Below are 20258 nucleotides of genomic sequence, written 5' to 3'. Positions count from 1 at the left end.
GTCATCACTCTCACTGAGCGATAAACAAATTGGCATAGCTGGGGGAGAATCTAGTACCCATGGCGGTGCCACCCACCTTAAGAAAAATATCCGATGCATACCAAAAATAATTGTGGGTAAGAATATGGTTAACTTCCTCTATCGTAAAAAACTATCTGATCATCCTCTAATGTCCCTTTCCTATGTAGTACATTTTTTAATGCTTCTAGTCCTTGTTTATAATCAATTATTGTATATAGGGAACTCACGTCTAGTGTTCCCAAAACCCAATGTGGTTGATATTGTAAATTTTCAACCACTGTAATGATTTGTGATGTATTGTCATGTTACATGATATTATTTTTTATTATGTACTGTCTCTTTAATGCCTATCTAGTTTGTCTCTTGTGGCATTCCTTAGTTTGCATGCTGCTCAGTCTCCTCCCCCTCTTTGCTGTATCAGCCATTTTAATGCTGTAATTCATCTGACCTGTGTCTATTCTCTATACCTGCATGGAAGAATCGTTCTTTTACCTGTTGTAACTTGCATTCTACGGATCATACGACGAATAAACATCGCCAGATCTTCTTTCATGTGAGTTGGGACTGAGTAAGCTATCTGGAAAGGTGATTTGGGATGAATAATCTCTTCAGGGCAATGAGCTCCATGTGCTACTGAAAACCACATTCATAGCCTTTGCAGCCGATTCAGAATAGTAAAAGAACGTATCCAGCAGCCTGCACAGAGATAACTGCGTCACAGGACAGATCATAGTGAAGTGTAACTGTGTGTATTGCACGAGAATTCTGCATACAACCCCAGCACAGCTTGTTACAGCTCCTCACAGTATACAGACACTCTTCACTGCTACAGTCAAGCCTGTGTATTGCAGGCCATCATGAGTGGAAAGGGCTCAGTGTGTGATGAAACACCACAGCATGCTTCACACAGAGAAAGTCAGGATGAGGACCCAAAGTTCACTGCATCGACCAAACGCTCTGTGAAACCCACTTGGAAGGTTAAAGAGAACTATGAATCCATGAGAACTGAACTAGCAACCAGTTTGAAGCAGATTTGGGATAAAATCCTCACCCACATTGATGTGATTTCATGTCCCAGCCATGAGGTACTGCAACTAGAGGGCGCCATAAAGCATCTCTCTGCTTCATACGAACTGTACCAGACTACAAGCAACAAATATAAAACTATTCTGCAAAGCATCAACACTGAGGAGTCCTTAGAGCAACTTAACAATGCCCAGCTTCTTAATGAGGAAAGAGAAAGCTTTATCCAGCGAACTAAAGCAAAGGCAGAAGCAAAATTAATGCTGCCACGGGACACTGTATCTCACAAATCTGTATCCACCAGACGTTCTAAAGGTTCCTCTAGATCCCGAAGTTCAAAGCACTCAACGCTTAGTGAACAGCTAATGAATGCCCGCGCCGAAGCAGAGGCTATCAAGGTACGGGCTGCATATGCAAAAAAAAGAGCAGATATGGAGACCGAGGTTGCAGTAATGGAAGCCGAGGCAGCGCATCAAAAGGCAGCAATAGAAGCTCAAACGGCACGTCAAAGGGCAGCAATTGAAGCTTTAAAGGAACAGAGCAACTACGAGGCAGCTGCAGCAAAACTAAAGGTTTTGGAACAAGCTATCGGTGCAGATGAAAATGCTAGCGAAAGGGTCAGCGTCAAGGCAGATGTAGCAGATCCTTTTGAACGCACTAAGAACTATGTTCTAAACCACAGCAGTGAACACTCAATTACCTCCACGTTTCACGGCAACGCAAGGACTTCACCACATCATCAGGTAAAAGCCGTTCCAGCCACTTCCTACATGCAAACCCACCCCAGTGCAGCTCCCGACTGTCATGCTGATCCCGCATATGTCACAAAACGGCACACTAAGCCGCAAGCAAGTCGCCAGCCTCCTGCTAACAGTACTGTTCCAGACCTTCACCCAACAATTCAGCTGAATGCCCTTGCTGCACCATATCTTCCCACGTCTCTTTGCAACGATACCATAAACAATGCGATCCACAACAATCAACCAGCAACCTCCTATGTAAAGTCAGAGGCAACCGATACAACAGAGGTAGTAAAGTACTTACTTCGACATGAGCTCGCCAAGTCAGGCCTAGTAAACTTCGACGACCATCCTGAAAATTATAGAAGCTGGAAAGCCGCTTTCAAAACTACATTAGGCGGTATCGGTTTTACTGCCGATCGTGAGCTGGATCTGCTGATCGGGTTGCTTGGCCCACAGTCAACAGAACGTGTCAAGAGCCTCAGGTCAGTTTACATCGACAATCCAACTGCAGGTCTCACCGCAGCATGGGAGCGTCTAGAACAGACTTACGGTAGTCCTGAAGCCATAGAGAATGCATTGCTCAAACGATTGGAAAATTTCCCAAGGATATCTGGTAAGGACAATATAGAGTTCCAGAGACTCAGCGACCTTCTTCTCGAAGTCCAGCTTGCCAAAACTGACCCTAAGCTACCTGGCCTCAGTTACCTGGACACTGCTCGAGGAGTTAACCCTATCATTTGCAAGCTTCCGCATGGCCTACAAGAAAAGTGGATCCAAGTTGGGTCATCATACAAACGGGAAAACAAGGTTTCCTTTCCCCCGTTCTCCTACTTCTGCAATTTCGTCAGGAACATTGCTGACACCAAGAACGATCCTAGTTTTGCATTCAACGAGTTCAATACTCCCTCACCTAAAGGTGACAACCTACATACTAGCTACAGGAACCGCAGAGGTCCCGTGTCCGTTAGGAAGACAGACATTATTCCCACTCCCGCCCCAAACAAGAGCGGCAAGATCGAAAACCCAAACCGATTATGTCCCATCCACAAGAAGCCTCATCCCCTCAAAAAATGTATCGGTTTCAGAAAGAAGCCCCTACAAGAACGAAAGGAACTCCTAAAGACTTTTGGGGTATGTTATAGATGCTGTGCTTCCACCGATCACTTTGCCAAGGAATGTAAAACTCCTATCAAGTGCATAGAGTGCGGTTCCGAGGACCATGTGCAAGCACTCCATCCCCTTGAGTCCAATCCTTCACAACATGCAGACCTTCCTCCTGGGCAGAACCACAGCGGGAAGAGTACAGATCACGTACCTAATTCCACCATGGTATTTTCTTCGTGCACTGAAGTCTGTGGGGAAGACCACTGTGACAAATCTTGCGCTAAAATATGCCTAGTGAATATTCATCACAAGGATCAGCCAGAAAAGACTTTAAGGGTGTATGCTATCTTAGACGACCAAAGCAATCGATCGCTTGCACGATCCGAACTGCTCGATCTATTTTGCACAAAAGGAGAGGTTCACCCTTACACCTTAGGCACTTGTAGTGGAACTACAGAGGTTTTTGGAAGAAGGGCTCATGGATTTATTGTGTCCTCCCTAGAAAATAACCTACAATTACCCTTACCTACACTTGTAGAGTGTAACCAGATACCAGCCAACAAAGAAGAAATACCTACACCAGAAGTTGCCTTCTACCACCCTCATCTAAGGTCAATAGCCAGTGAAATCCCACCACTTGACAAAGATGCTAAAATCCTTCCTCTGCTGGGAAGAGATATTCTAAGGATCCACAAGGTACACAGGCAGGTCAGCGGACCTCCAGAGGCCCCATTCGCCCAGTACCTGGACTTAGGCTGGGTCATCATAGGCAACGTCTGTATAGGCAAAATGAAAAGGCCTACTAACATTTCTTCATTCAAGACAAATGTATTGCCAAATGGTCGTAATACTCACTTTGAGCCATGCCCACATCACTACTGGGTGAAGGAGAAGGTAACTAGCTGCAAGTTGCAACATCGCAACACAAACCTTTCCCCCACCTACGATGACAGCTTTGGTTCTACAGTTTTCAATGTAAGCAGTGAAGACGACAAGTTGGCTCCTTCGGCAGAAGACAAAGAATTCCTTAAAGTAATGGACAATGAGTTCTTTCAGGAAGATTCCAATAGCTGGGTAGCACCCCTACCCTTTCGCCTCCCGAGAGAGAAGCTACCAAACAATCTACATCAAGCAGTCAAAAGATTCTCCTCCTTAAAGCGTACCTTAAGCAGGAAGCCAGAGATGGAAAGACATTTTGTGGACTTCATACAGAATATCTTTGACAGGGGTCATGCCGAACCCGCACCCCCATTGAAAGAAGGAGAAGAATGCTGGTACCTCCCTTCCTTCGGTGTGTATCACCCACGAAAGCCAGACCAAATCAGAGTTGTCTTTGACTCCAGTGCCCAACATGAAGGCTTCTCACTTAACGACATGCTCCTCACAGGGCCTAACTTGAACAACAACCTCATTGGAGTCCTAATTCGCTTTCGTCAAGAACCTGTAGCGGTGATGGCCGACATTCAACAAATGTTCCACTGCTTCATCGTCAAGGAAGATAACAGGAATTACCTCAGGTTTCTATGGCACAAGGACAACGACATCAACAAAGAGGTAATTGATTACCGAATGAGGGTACATGTCTTTGGGAACAGCCCTTCCCCAGCTGTAGCAATCTATGGACTAAAAAAGACAGCTCAGCTTGGAGAAGCTGAGTATGGATCCGATGCTCGTCAATTTGTTGAAAGGAACTTTTACGTAGATGACGGGCTCAAATCCTTTCCTACTGCTAAAGAAGCAATTAATCTTCTTACCAGAACAAAAGAGATGCTAGCTGTAGCAAACTTGAGACTTCACAAAATTATATCTAACAGCCAAGAGCTAATGAATGCATTTCACCCTGAGGACTATGCTGCCAGTGTGAAAGACCTTGACCTTGGGTCAGACGCACCCCCTATGCAGAGAAGTCTAGGTCTGCTGTGGAACATCAAAGTAGACACATTTGCCTTCCAGGTGTCAACCTGTGACAAACCCTTCACCAAGAGAGGAGTCTTGTCCGTAGTGAACAGCATCTACGACCCACTGGGATTTATAGCCCCAGTCACCATCCAAGGTAAGATGTTATTAAGACAGCTTACTACTGATAACATAGATTGGGACACTCCGTTACCTATTGAGAAACAACGAAGATGGGAGAAATGGAGAGGTTCTCTGAAGACATTAGAACAGCTCCAAATTCCACGTTGCTATGCCCCAGTCTCCATCTCAGCCGCTGTCCAGAGGGAAATCCATATTTTCTCTGATGCATCAGTTGAAGCTATAGCTGCAGTGGCCTATTTGAAGACCTCAGGAGTTAATGGAGACATACACTGCAACTTTGTTCTAGGCAAGACGAAGCTAACACCAAAACCCGCACATACCATACCCAGACTTGAACTTTGTGCAGCTGTGCTAGCAGTGGAAATAGCTGAAGTCATAAAGAGTGAAATGGACATTAACATTGATTCCTTCACATTTTACACAGACAGCAAGATAGTGCTTGGTTACATTTACAACCAAACTAAACAATTTTACGTGTACGTCAGCAATAGAGTAGAACGTATCAGAAGGTTCTCCTTGCCAAAGCAATGGCATCATATTCCCACTGACCTTAATCCTGCCGATTGTGGGACAAGAGCTATATCTCCAGTAGCTCTCCTCGACTGCTTGTGGCTGTCGCCTCCAAGATTTCTTTCTGAAAACTCCTACTCAATTCCCACGGACACTACCTATGAACTGGTACATGATAAAGAAATCAGGTCTATGTACACCACACTGTGTACCTCTGCGAGTTCAGAACAAAAACTAAAGTCGCATCGTTTTGAACGTTTCTCAACCTGGTCATCAGCTGTTAGGACCATTGCTTATTTGATACACATTGCCCATTGTTTTAAATGGAGCTCAACTTCAGAATGTCATGGCTGGCATATCTGTACCAACCTCCCTACTGCAACGGAAATTGAAAAGGCGGAAAGGGTAATCATTCGCTGTGTACAACAAGAAGTGTACAGGGAAGAGTTGCACAGATTCAAAGGTGGAATACCTCTATCAAAGGGTAGTTCACTATTTAATCTGAACCCTGTAGTCGATGACAATCAGTTGCTACGAGTTGGAGGCCGAATAGAGAAATCTGACCTGTGCAGCAAGGAACAAAACCCTGTCATCATACCAGGTCAGCACCACATTGCCACTCTTCTAATACGGCACCATCACGAACTAATACAGCACCAAGGCCGACAATTTACAGAAGGTGCTATCAGGTCAGCTGGCTCGTGGATTGTTGGAATGAAGAGATGTGTTTCTTCCCTGCTTTTTAAATGCGTCAAGTGTCGCAAGTTAAGAGGTAGACACCAACTACAACAAATGGCAAGCCTGCCATTTGATCGCCTGAGTACAGACCCACCTTTCACCTACGTTGGAGTTGACGTATTTGGTCCATGGACTGTGGTAACTCATAGGACTCGCGGTGGAGCAGCCAATAGCAAGAGGTGGGCCGTGTTGTTTACCTGTCTCAGCGTACGAGCTGTACATATCGAGGTGATCGAGTCAATGGATTCGTCTTGTTTCATCAACGCTTTACGAAGATTCTTCTCCATCCGAGGACCTGTCAAACAACTAAGATCCGACTGTGGTACCAACTTCGTTGGAGCCTGTAAAGAACTTCAACTAGACAATTTCTTAGCAAACAATGGATGTACTTGGCTGTTTAATTCACCACATTCTTCGCATATGGGAGGATCCTGGGAGCGAATGATTGGAATCGCTCGAAGAATTCTCGATTCCATGTTGCAGGACCACAAGTCTTCACTATTGACTCACGAGACTTTGAGTACCTTTCTCTCAGAAGTATCCGCCATCATTAATGCAAGGCCTCTAGTACCAGTATCTTCCGATCCTGATGCTCCAACGATCCTTACCCCAGCCACACTCCTTACTCAGAAGGTTGGAACTACCGTGATATCTTCTGCCGAGATTGACCCAAAGGATATCTATAGGCGTCAATGGAAACGGGTGCAACACCTAGCCAATGTGTTTTGGCACCGCTGGAGAATGGAGTACCTGCATACCCTTCAAAGCCGTTCCAAATGGCAAACACCCAAGCCTAACCTCAAAGTAGGAGACCTTGTTCTTCTGAAAGATAAAGAAGTCTGTCGCAATGAGTGGCCTATGGGTCTTGTAACAGGCGTAATGCCCAGCGATGACGGAAAGGTTCGAAAGGTTGAAGTTAAGATAACTAAAGGAGGTTCTGCTCGGACTTTCTCACGACCAATCACGGAATTGGTGCTTCTTCTCCCAAGTGAGTGACTTAGGCAGGAGTACCGGCTATACCTGTTATGGCGGGGAGAATATCACTATCACTATTGACTGTGCTACTGTTGAAGTCCCACCATTACAAACGATAGACCGCAGGACTCAAGCCATCTGTTTTTTGGACGTCATGTTTCATTGTTCATTTACTGCATACCTTCTTGTGTTTGCGGGTATCTCGTATCTATGGTTTACACACCAGTTTTACCTTTAACGTTTCTTCCCCTACAGGTTCAAGTTGGACTTATCTTTATATATGTAATAGACTTTGAAATCTAAAGATTTCAGGCGGGGAGTGTCATGTTACATGATATTATTTTTTATTATGTACTGTCTCTTTAATGCCTATCTAGTTTGTCTCTTGTGGCATTCCTTAGTTTGCATGCTGCTCAGTCTCCTCCCCCTCTTTGCTGTATCAGCCATTTTAATGCTGTAATTCATCTGACCTGTGTCTATTCTCTATACCTGCATGGAAGAATCGTTCTTTTACCTGTTGTAACTTGCATTCTACGGATCATACGACGAATAAACATCGCCAGATCTTCTTTCATGTGAGTTGGGACTGAGTAAGCTATCTGGAAAGGTGATTTGGGATGAATAATCTCTTCAGGGCAATGAGCTCCATGTGCTACTGAAAACCACATTCATAGCCTTTGCAGCCGATTCAGAATATGTATCCTTAATATATGATGGTATTTTCTTAACAAATGGTTGTAGTTTTTGGTCCAAATACTGCGAGAAATTTGAAGTAATTGAACCTATGCCCGATATAATGGGGCAGCCCGGGGGGGTTCCATCCTTGTGAATTTTGGTAATACAATAGAACATAGGTATTCTCTGTTCTGTTTCTGTAATATATTTGAATTCCCGTTAATATAATACCTCCTGCTCTATTCCTTTTTTACATAATTCTACCAACGCTTGATGGTAAACACTGGTTGGATCTTTTTCATGTTTTATATATGTTGTTCCATCCATAAGCTGTCTTTTACACTCCCTGTATTTTGTATTATGATTGCTCCACCCTTGTCCGCTGGATGTATAGTGATATCTTCCTTTTTTTGCATTTGTTTAAATGCCTCAATGTCTTGTCTTGTAAGATTGTTGTATTTATTTTCAGGATTTTTAATCTTGGGCCTCAGTGACTACACATTGGCTCAGGTTGATAATTGAGTCTACTTTTTGATATTTTGCCTGTTGTGTCTGAGGGATCTGTTTTCTCTGTCCTCTGTGAATTTTTTTCTTTGAGAGAATCATTCTAGATGTGATTACTGGTAAGTTTGAGGATATTGTGAGTGTGTCTTCTGTGTTTGTGTCCTTCATCCTTCTTTTATTGATGAATTGTTTCTCGTCTGATAATCTTTGGGACTAATATCCCCGTATCTCAAATTGTATCTAAGATTCCGTATCGGTGACCGTTGATACCCCCTTTTGGTGATGTGTGTCTTGTCTAGTGTTGAGCGCAAATATTCGAAAAGCACATTTTTATCGCGAATATCGGTACTTCGAGAAGTCGCTAATATTTAGAATATAGTGCTATATATTCGTAATGACGAATATTCATTTTTTTTGTTTTGTTTTTTAACATAGTACACATCAGGTGATCATCCCTTCTTCTAGTTTGTAGGCCAATGAGAAGGCTTTGTCACAGCTTAGCAACATCCCTAGCAACCAATAGAAAAGTTGCTTACCCCTTACTATATAAGCTATTTTCTAAAGTTTATTGCAGTTATGAAAGAGACAGCAGTGGCATTGCTGTTCTCTGAGCTTTGTGTTATTACATTAAACAAATAACTTTTTTATATATATATATATATATATATATATATATATAATTCAGATAGTTAGGGGGAGATGGTCAGTGTAGGTTAGATTGATCTATAGTGTAGCAGATATTGCCGAAAATTCGCAAGCGCAAACATATTGGAGCGCTCTATCTACATATAAAGCTATTCTAATGTTCTGCCGTGCCAACCATTTTATCCAGTCTCAGAAAACTTATACCAGCTCGAAAAATGTAGCATAAGTGACCCATACCAGTATTTCGTTGCATTACGCAAATATTACATTGCCAATTTTCGCAATCAGGAATATAATATCGAATTCTCGAATTCACGAATATATGATAAATATTTTACAAAATATTAGCGAAATTTCCCGAATTCAAATATTGCCCCTGACGCTCATCACTAGTCTTGTCTGGTGATGTGCTCGTGCTCTGTGATGAGGGGGTCTTTTGTCTAAAGTTTCATATGGATTAGTAGTTGTTATATGGTAAGTGGCCCTAACTTCTACTGTACCATTCCTCTGTGTGTTGTTTTTACTACTGTGTATGGTTTTTTGAGGATGTTCATTTTACTGAAATTAGTCCTTCCTTTGAGTACACTACGTGCAGAATTATTAGGCAAATGAGTATTTTGACCACATCATCCTCTTTATGCATGTTGTCTTACTCCAAGCTGTATAGGCTCGAAAGCCTACTACCAATTAAGCATATTAGGTGATGTGCATCTCTGTAATGAGAAGGGGTGTGGTCTAATGACATCAACACCCTATATCAGGTGTGCATAATTATTAGGCAACTTCCTTTCCTTTGGCAAAATGGGTCAAAAGAAGGACTTGACAGGCTCAGAAAAGTCAAAAATAGTGAGATATCTTGCAGAGGGATGCAGCACTCTTAAAATTGCAAAGCTTCTGAAGCGTGATCATCGAACAATCAAGCGTTTCATTCAAAATAGTCAACAGGGTCGCAAGAAGCGTGTGGAAAAACCAAGGCGCAAAATAACTGCCCATGAACTGAGAAAAGTCAAGCGTGCAGCTGCCAAGATGCCACTTGCCACCAGTTTGGCCATATTTCGGAGCTGCAACATCACTGGAGTGCCCAAAAGCACAAGGTGTGCAATACTCAGAGACATGGCCAAGGTAAGAAAGGCTGAAAGACGACCACCACTGAACAAGACACACAAGCTGAAACGTCAAGACTGGGCCAAGAAATATCTCAAGACTGATTTTTCTAAGGTTTTATGGACTGATGAAATGAGAGTGAGTCTTGATGGGCCAGATGGCTGGATTGGTAAAGGGCAGAGAGCTCCAGTCCGACTCAGATGCCAGCAAGGTGGAGGTGGAGTACTGGTTTGGGCTGGTATCATCAAAGATGAGCTTGTGGAGCCTTTTTTGGGTTGAGGATGCAGTCAAGCTCAACTCCCAGTCCTACTGCCAGTTTCTGGAAGACACCTTCTTCAAGCAGTGGTACAGGAAGAAGTCTGCAAGGTAAGAAAAACATGATTTTCATGCAGGACAATGCTCCATCACACGCGTCCAAGTACTCCACAACGTGGCTGGCAAGAAAGGGTATAAAAGAAGAAAATCTAATGACATGGCCTCCTTGTTCACCTGATCTGAACCCCATTGAGAACCTGTGGTCCATCATCAAATGTGAGATTTACAAGGAGGGAAAACAGTACACCTCTCTGAACAGTGTCTGGGAGGCTGTGGTTGCTGCTGCACGCAATGTTGATGGTGAACAGATCAAAACACTGACAGAATCCATGGATGGCAGGCTTTTGAGTGTCCTTGCAAAGAAATGTGGCTATATTGGTCACTGATTTGTTTTTGTTTTGTTTTTGAATGTCAGAAATGTATATTTGTGAATGTTGAGATGTTATATTGGTTTCACTGGTAAAAATAAATAATTGAAATGAGTATATATTTGTTTTTTGTTAAGTTGCCTAATAATTATGTACAGTAATAGTCACCTGCACACACAGATATCCCCCTAAAATAGCTAAAACTAAAAACAAACTAAAAACTACTTCCAAAAATATTCAGCTTTGATATTAATGAGTTTTTTGGGTTCATTGAGAACATGGTTGTTGTTCAATAATAAAATTAATCCTCAAAAATACAACTTGCCTAATAATTCTGCACTCCCTGTATAGTTATCTACACTAGGATATATTTTTTCACTTTTGTTATAATTTAATTTATTATTCTTTTTATTTATAATCTCTTGTTCTAAATCATCAAGACCCTTGCAAATACATGTTTGCTCCTTATTAAATTCATCATTTTGTGGAAGTTTTTCAACCGTGTCTTTAATAGCATTTATCTGTTTTGTTTGTTCAAGAATCTGTAACCTTCGTTTTATAATTACAAATCTTGTGCTGGACGTTTGATCAGGGATAATCCATTTGGAATTATATAATTTTCCATATATTGATTCAATGTTTTAATCTCCCACCTCTGTCTTAGTTGTTTCTGTAACAATGATTCCAAGTTTCTAAATGTTCCTGTTAATGATCTATATTCGGATTGTTTAACTTCACTATTATTGTTCTCAAATGTATACCCTTCTACATTCTTACGTTTGTCCTCCATATAGTTCCAGATATCCATCATCAGAGTGGAGCACCACCGCTGGGAGTAGAAGATAAAATATAGAAAATTGGTAAGGAGCTCACACATGGAATTTTCAAGATTTTGTATTATGGTTTGTGATTTGGTGTTAGATTGGATTTTCCTGGCATTGACTTAGGCGTGTACGACTCTGCTATATTCAGTTCAGTTTTGTTCTGGTTCTGGTTAACCGACCCATCTAGTCAGTTATATGGCCTGTGTCTGTCACTAGGTTTATTATTTTTTCCTTGCCTTTTATCCCTGTAGGCTCCTGCAAAGTAGGAAGGGACCGCTGTCCAGTGGCGGACCATCATCTATGGTGGAATATGCAAGCAGGTAGGTACAGTAGTGTGGGTGAAGTTCAGATCCTCACTGATCCCTATAGTGACACAGATAACAAAGTCTAAGTCAGCTACAGGCTTGCTATAACTTATGCCACTTTCTGATAAAAGTTATAGTAAATCTCATAGGCAGTAGTAACACTCCCCCAATGTACACGTAGAAATCAATGAATACAATGTTTCTGCTGACTACTTTGGTGCCAAAGAACAGCTCCTAGGAACACATTACTATAAAAATATATAATTGATTTAAAAAATATATCGACCCAAAGATGTTGATCTAGCTATTGCATACAGAATGACGAAATACAGTTACTATTTTTTGCATATACTTGTATCATAGTGTGGTAAATGTGAAGCAAAGCCGGTTTCCAGTAACAAGAGTAGCTTTATACAGTATCTCATTAGTAGATACATGTTAGAGTACTGCAGTAAATTAAACTTTCTATGTTGATGTTATGGATGACAGCTTCCAGTGCGTAAATCTCACTGATAAAAATCATAGAATCTATTTCCTTACTAACATCATAGTATAATAATATATGGTCCTTTATAATCTAACGTCTGATTAGGTTTTGGAAAAAAAAAATAATGTGACAGAAAATGTATTAAAGAAATTTAGAAAATCTTCACAAAATACCATTCTATACTTAATAAAGGACACGCATCATATTTTATGATTTTCTATTCATTCAATGAAGCCCTGGTGTTTGTAATTGTGTTTATAAAGCCATCAGTCTTCTGTAGCCATCTTTAGCAGAGAAAGCCCCAAAGCGTCGTCAATTGAGCTCAGATCTGATCAGCATCTTTATAGTTTATCAGCCTTGGGGTTCAATTTTGTTTTGGATGCCTTTATAAATGAGCACAATCACTGGTGAATCTGTTCTTCCAGATTGCAAAGAGAAAAATCGAGTAAGGAACGTTAGTAGATTACAGTGTCACAGAGGATAAAGTACAGGCACAAATGTACAAAAGTAGACCAGTTGATCATTTTCTTGTCCTTTTTATGTTATACTTAAGTTTTATTACTTTAAAATGAAATGGAGTTCCAATATAACATAGGAATTAACTGTCAATGTCTGTCATTGACAGTTACACAAAAGTAACAAAATGAAAAATATATTTTACAAAAATAGAGTGAAATTATGAGGTTGCTCTCCTTTTCTTTTTTTTTTTTTTTAAAGAGGATTGGCTAGGCAGTCATATTACTGTTTCATATTAGGCATACAATGACACCATATAGCCAATGAAAATGGGATGCAGGTGTTCCCCAAACTACTGTTCAAAAAGTAAAATGTGTTGTATTTCTATAGCCGGAGGGTTAAATGAAATAAGCCAACTTGAGTGGGTAAAGGCAGTGTCTTTGAAATGTGGGAAGAAGTCTCCTTCTAAAAGAAAATTAACAATTTGCACCCATCTGATAAGCCTTCTGATTGGTAGATACAGTACATGTAATAAAATACTGTTTGTCACCTCAATAGGTTGATGACCTGCATTGGTGCAGTAGACATGAATGTATCCCCTAACAAAAACTTCTACCCACAGAATTAGTTTTTTTTTTTTTCATTAGAAACAATAATTTTTGAATATAGTTATAACAGATGCAGGTTGTAAATGTGTTGCTAATGGTGGATTTCAGTACAGTAATTACTGATTCTTTTGAGCATTCATTATAAGTGAAAGTCTGTTGCTTTAACATACCTGACCGAAGGCCCCTAACTTAACCCAAAGGCCCTTGTAACTAATGAGGCATACACCATGTATAAACTCTTGAAAACATTTAAGCCATATTCCTAAAGAGACTTCAACTACAGAACATAACATTTTAATTAGCAGTAAACAAGGCTAGAAAGCATGGTTAAATGCACCACTGACACTCCAAAAGGGAGATGGCATATCTGGACCTGTGCAATGCAATTGAAAACTGAAACTGTTATTGAAACCTGCATGGTTTTGCAAATCTTCAACCATAACAAGAAAGAGACTTGCCTTTTGACCCAATGATGCTCTCAGGCAGCCAACCTTATTTTCTTTGCTCAGCTCTGTTAAAGGGTAATTACCCAGAAAGAGCTAGGTTGCTGTTATAAGATGCTGTTTGTCTTTTGGAAATGACACTAGCTTGTATGAAAAAGTACTGATTGAACAGTTTGAGGCTACCACCAGAGGAAACTTGCATAGTTGTCCATAGCAACCAATCAGCTCTGAAAAATGAAAGGTAGAATCTGACTGGTTGCTAAGGGCAACTAAACCAGTGTTGTTAAATTTCCCACTTTATGACAAAATGTGTGGTGTAGGTACCACTGATATACACTCACCTAAAGAATTATTAGGAACACCTGTTCTATTTCTCATTAATGCGATTATCTAGTCAACCAATCACATGGCAGTTGCTTCAATGCATGTAGGGTTGTGGTCCTGGTCAAGACAATCTCCTGAACTCCAAACTGAATGTCAGAATGGGAAAGAAAGGTGGGCTACAACAGCAGAAGACCCCACCGGGTACCACTCATTTCCACTACAAATAGGAAAAAGAGGCTACAATTTGCACGAGCTCACCAAAATTGGACTGTTGAAGACTGGAAAAATGTTGCCTGGTCTGATGAGTCTTAATTTCTGTTGAGACATTCAAATGGTAGAGTCCGAATTTGGTGTAAACAGAATGAGAACATGTATCCATCATGCCTTGTTACCACTGTGCAGGCTGGTGGTGGTGTAATGGTGTGGGGGATGTTTTCTGGACACACTTTAGGCCCCTTAGTGCCAATTGGCCATTGTTTAAATGCCACGGGCTACCTGAGCATTGTTTCTGACCACGTCCATCCCTTCATGACCACCATGTACCCATCCTCTGATGGCTACTTCCAGCAAGATAATGCACCATGTCACAAAGCTCAAATCATTTCAAATTGGTTTCTTGAACATGACAATGAGTTCACTGTACTAAAATGGCCCCCACAGTCACCAGATCTCAACCCAATAGAGCATCTTTGGGATGTGGTGGAACGGAAGCTTCGTGCCCTGGATGTGCATCCCTCAAATCTCCATCAACTGCAAGATCCTATCAATATGGGCCAACATTTCTAAAGAATGCTATCAGCACCTTGTAGAATCAATGCCACGTAGAATGAAGGCAGTTCTGAAGGCAAAAGAGGGTCCACCACCGTATTAGTATGGTGTTCCTAATAATTCTTTAGGTGAGTGTATGTTCAGATGTTGCAAGTGCCAAGATCAATGGCAATGAAAAAAAAGAATCAAATTGGTTGCTATGGGCAATTAAGCCAGTTCTACTTTCACACCAGTTTGATAAATAACCACCATAATTTCTAAAAGGTGCCAACAGCTTGCCTCTCCTACTGAAAGGATCATACTTACATGCTCGCCGCAGCTTTGTCCTCCACAGAAGCCAGGATAGGTGAGCTATACAGCAGCAGCAGCCACAAACTGCCGCAGCAACATACACAACCAAAAGAATAAGATATGCACAATAACAACTAATGGCGTGGTGTGGGAGGGGAACTCTACACCAAACACAAAAGGGAGGGAGAAGGTGCCAGGCCTGCAAACGAGGGAAAGGGAAAAGGTCACCACCTAATAAATTTCAACCCAAGCCCTGATTGCTAACAGAATGAACAGACCCCAATGGTAGGACTGTTCATCCACAGGAACCTAAGCCTGGCTCACCCTAGAAGGCCCTGAAGATAGGTATTGGGCCACAGACGACCTGGTTCTTCCCATCTGAAGGAACAAGAGTCTGCCTCAGGTATGGTACCAAGAGAAATAAACACAATACAAAAAGGAAATAAACTTAACTCAGGGTAAATGGAAAGCAGGAACTCAGCCGAGAACCAGACACCAAACAATCCACAACCAGAATGAGCTATCAACCGCAAGGAGTGATGGGTAAAGCAAGACTAAGAAGGGAGTAGTAATGGTCACATGATCTACACCTTTCAGATCTTCTACCACCTGTTACGGGTGTGACACTAATATACTTATAAATAAATTGAATAACAATAAAATAATTATGTGTAGATAAGATATGAATTTAAACAAAAACTTAAAAACACTTGATACCTGACATACAGTGTATACATAATAGTCTCTCTATAATAATGTGTTTGAGTAAATGTGAATATAAAGGGAGTACAAGTATTAGAAACTCTAAATATATGTACAATTAAATTTATGTACATGAAAGTTATAAAAGGAGAATAACTGCATGAGGTACTTACAATGTAAGAAGCTATATTAACAGTGTATCTACTGTATAATGACAATAAAGGTATGTGGAGGAGGCATCTCAAAACCTGTTCGAATGCTTGTGTACCCCAACTTCAAACTGGTCATTAGATTGCTCCACACACTATGGCCTAGATTTCCTAATGTATCTGCTTCTAGAATATGTCTTAAAAGTGGCAAAAACTGGCACAAGTTGGTGCAACTAGGGCTCAAAAAAGGGGTTGGTTGTAGTTGGAGTGGAGGAAAGAGACATGACCTAAGTTGCAACAATTTGTACCAGAATTGCACTACAATTCTGCCATAAAGTTCTTTCTCAAATTAACTCAACCAATAGTTGGTATAAGGCAAGACTAATGTGTCTATCCCTCAACCACATTCATAATCCGGCCTGAGCCACTCTGATAAATGTGGTGCAGGTTTAGACAGCCTGTCTAAGTTTACACCATCTATAGCAGGGGTGCACAAACTTTTCTGGTTGGAGGCCACATTGTCACACTGAACCGATTCCAAGAGCCGAAAATAAAACTTAAAGGGGTATTACCAACTAAAATATCTTACTTATGGCATATTGAACATACAGTATATATCATAAATGTCTAAATAAGGATAATGTTTGGCACTTCAAGGTTCGTAGGAATATGCTAGTGTTCAGTGGTAGGGAAACAGCCCAGATAGTGTCAGAAGAATACCACGGCACTCAGAACCTTGAAATGCAGTATTACTTTTAATCCATCCAATTTGTTAAATATTGACAGGGCCAACGTTTTGGTCCATCCAGAACCTTGTTCACGGCGTATGTCTTGAGAGTGCAAGGAGCGAGTATGGGGTCTTACACCATTATTGCTTGGACAGTACCACTTTTAGACCTTAATTAAGCACCCTCATAAACACTATGGAGACCCTTGTATATCTTCGATATATACATGCGAGAGAACCAGGTTGCTTCCCAGTTTAGGCATTATGTCGAAAAAGATCCAAAAAGACCACATAAAGTTGGCTTAATCCCAATGAAAGTTACAAATAAGCCAATAGATGAGCATTTGAATAAAAGGTAGTCAGTTCTACTTTACACCAGTTTGATACATTTCCCAAAAGTATGTAGGTATGCAAACAGAGACTGTGATTATAGTACAGTGAAATCCTGCAGAGACATCTTTTGTAGTGATGTACGAACATCGGCCGGGACGCTTCAAGAACGCGTGTTCTCTATGAAATGCATATACTGTATTTTTCGTCCATAAGACGCACCTGGATTTTAGAGGAGGACAATAAAAAATATATTTTTAATTACACCTCAGGTCAGACCACCAATCAGACCCCCAATGTTAATCAGACCTCAGCTGACAGCCCCAATCAGACCCCCCAATGTTAATAAGACCCCAATAAGATGTCATATCAGACCCCTAATAAGACCTCAGCTCACACCCAAAAGTGAATGACACCTAATCAGACCTCAGATATGAGCCCCAAAATAAATAAGACCCCATTCAGACCTCAGATCAGCCCCCAGTCTCAAATCAGCCCCCCATGCCTCATTTGATCAGCCCCCATGCCTCATTTGATTAGTTCCCAGCCTCATATCAACTCCCATGCCTGTTTTCATCAGCCCCTTGCGTCTTTTCATCAGCCCCTTGTCTTTTTTCATCAGCCCCCATTGCCTCAGATGTGCCACATGCCTCAGATGACATAAAATAAAAAAGTCACTTACCTCCCCTGCTCCGGGCGCCGCCGATCCACACCGCCAGCGCTCTTCTTCCTTCTCTTCGGTCGGCTGTGCTGTGAACTGGCGCGTACAGCGTGAGGTCACAGTGCGCCCTCACGCTGTGCGCAGCCTTCACAGCCGACAGCTGAGGACCAGGAAGCGGTGAGTACAGATCCTTCACCGCTTCCCGGTCCTCCGGTAGTAATGAGCGCTTCCATAATGGATGCCTGGTTTAATGCTCGGGCTCTCCCATTGACTTCCATTATACTCGGGTTCTCGGTAGAGTACCCGAGCATCCCGATGTGTTTGGCCAGAGCACCCGAGCACTTTGGTGCTCGATCATCACTAGTTGCCTCCCCTATGTGGATTTGGAAATCTGAATTGACTAATTTGATGTCTTGCCTGGATAAAATGGTGAGGTAGGGAGTTAAGATTAGTTACAGCGTATGTCAGTCTCACATCCCCACCTATCCCTTGGTTGAACTTGATGGACGTATGTATTTTTTTCAACCGTATTAACTATGTTACCTTGCAAATGCGTTCTCGCACACACTGGGAAGTCTCCTCAATGTATGCGAGACACTTAATTAGGTAGACCACAAATGATATAGCACAAGTGAAAAAAAGCTTTTATATGGTTACCAGTATGTGGATGTGAGAAAGTGCTGCCTTTCATGACTTGAGTGCACTGTGCACAATTCAGACAAGGAAATGTACCCATTTTGGGATTAGACAATGTAGTCTGTGTTAAATGAGGTTTTGCAGAACCAATGTCTGCTTTCGCAAGAATATCACGTAGATTTCTAGAGCGTTTGTAGCACATCCTAATAGGACTAGCAAATTCCTGTATTTTTGGATAAAATTTACCCAGCAGTGGCCAATGTTTTTGTATGATATGTTGTATCTTAGGCATAAATGGATGATATGTGACCACTAGCGGAAGTCGTGCGGCCAATGAAATCTTGGGTACCTGTCTATTTTCAGTTACTAGGTTTACTTCCTTATTAAGTAAACTCCACGTGTAGCCCCGTGCCTTAAATTTTTTTGATATTTCAAAAAGTCGTTGTTTTATTTATTATTGGAACATTCACTATTCTGGCCACTCTGGTAAACTGTGATCTGAGTAATCACATTTTTGTGTTCCTGGGATGACAACTATAATATATAGCAACAACGTATTCCTATCTCTGGGTTTAGTAAATCAGTCTATACCAAACTTGGCATTTGGCTTTTTGAGTATTGTGGTGTCCAAAAAGTTGATATTTGTTTCATCAATGTGGGCAGTAAATTGTAAGTGCTTATTAATATTGTTGAGGTAAGTATAAAATGTGTCAAAGGAGCCTCACCTGTCCAAATAAGAAAAAATGTCGTCAATGAATCTGCGCCATATCAGCGCATATGATTGAAACAATACATGAGGATATACATAATCATCTTCAAATTTGGCCATAAAGATATTAGCATACGGGGGGCCACATTAGCTCCCATTGCCGTACTCTTTTTCTGAATGTAATGTCACCAAACATAAAAAAAAAAATGTAGGACAAATTGTAATAACTAAATGCAAAAGGTCTGTTGGATCTTATCATGAAATTGAGGTGTATAGGCTATTCACATCCAACGTGACTAAAAAGACTTTAGATGGAATTGTTTCTAGAGAAGAAATGATTTTGAGAAAATGTAATGTATCAAGTAAATAAGACTTAGTTAAACATACAAACGGTGTCAATATTTTTTCTGAGAAAATTGAAAGTGGCGCTAGGACCGAGTCTATTGATGCCACTATGGGACATCCTGGTGGTTCTTAAAGGTTTTTGTGTATTTTAGTCAACGTATAAAAGACAGGTGTGACAGGATGTTCATTGCGTAGAAAGATAAAAGTCGCTTTATCAATTGTACCGTCTACAAGATGTTGGTCTAAAAATATGCCTATTTCTTTCTGGATTCCAGCAGTAGGATTAATGTTAGTGAGTTGTTATGTTTCAATGTCAGATAGTTGTCTCCTAATTTCTTGTATGTAGTAGGAAGTGTCCATTACTACAATTGCTTCCCCTTTATCAGCAGGTTTAATTGCAATCGTCTTCTCTTGTCTAAGTGTTTGTAATGCAGTAGATTCAATGTTAGAAAGATTAGGGTGAGATGGATATTGACCACTTTTAAAGGAGTCAATATTCCCCTGAATCTCTCCATCAACTAGATTAATAAAAGCATCAATTCTATGATATATTTTTGGGGGGCATGAAATTACTTTTATTTCTAAGGCCTAGGTTGGAAATCTATTGGAAATTTGGGGTGAGTCAGATACATTGGAATCATTAGAATTCATAAAATGTGCTTTAAGGCGTAGTGACCTATAGAACCTACTAAGGTCCTGAGCAAAAGAAAAATTATGAAATGAGTCTC

The sequence above is a fragment of the Bufo gargarizans genome, chromosome 5 (assembly GCF_014858855.1).
Source record: "Bufo gargarizans isolate SCDJY-AF-19 chromosome 5, ASM1485885v1, whole genome shotgun sequence".
Lineage (NCBI taxonomy): Eukaryota > Metazoa > Chordata > Amphibia > Anura > Bufonidae > Bufo > Bufo gargarizans.
This window is presented reverse-complemented; position numbering follows the sequence as displayed.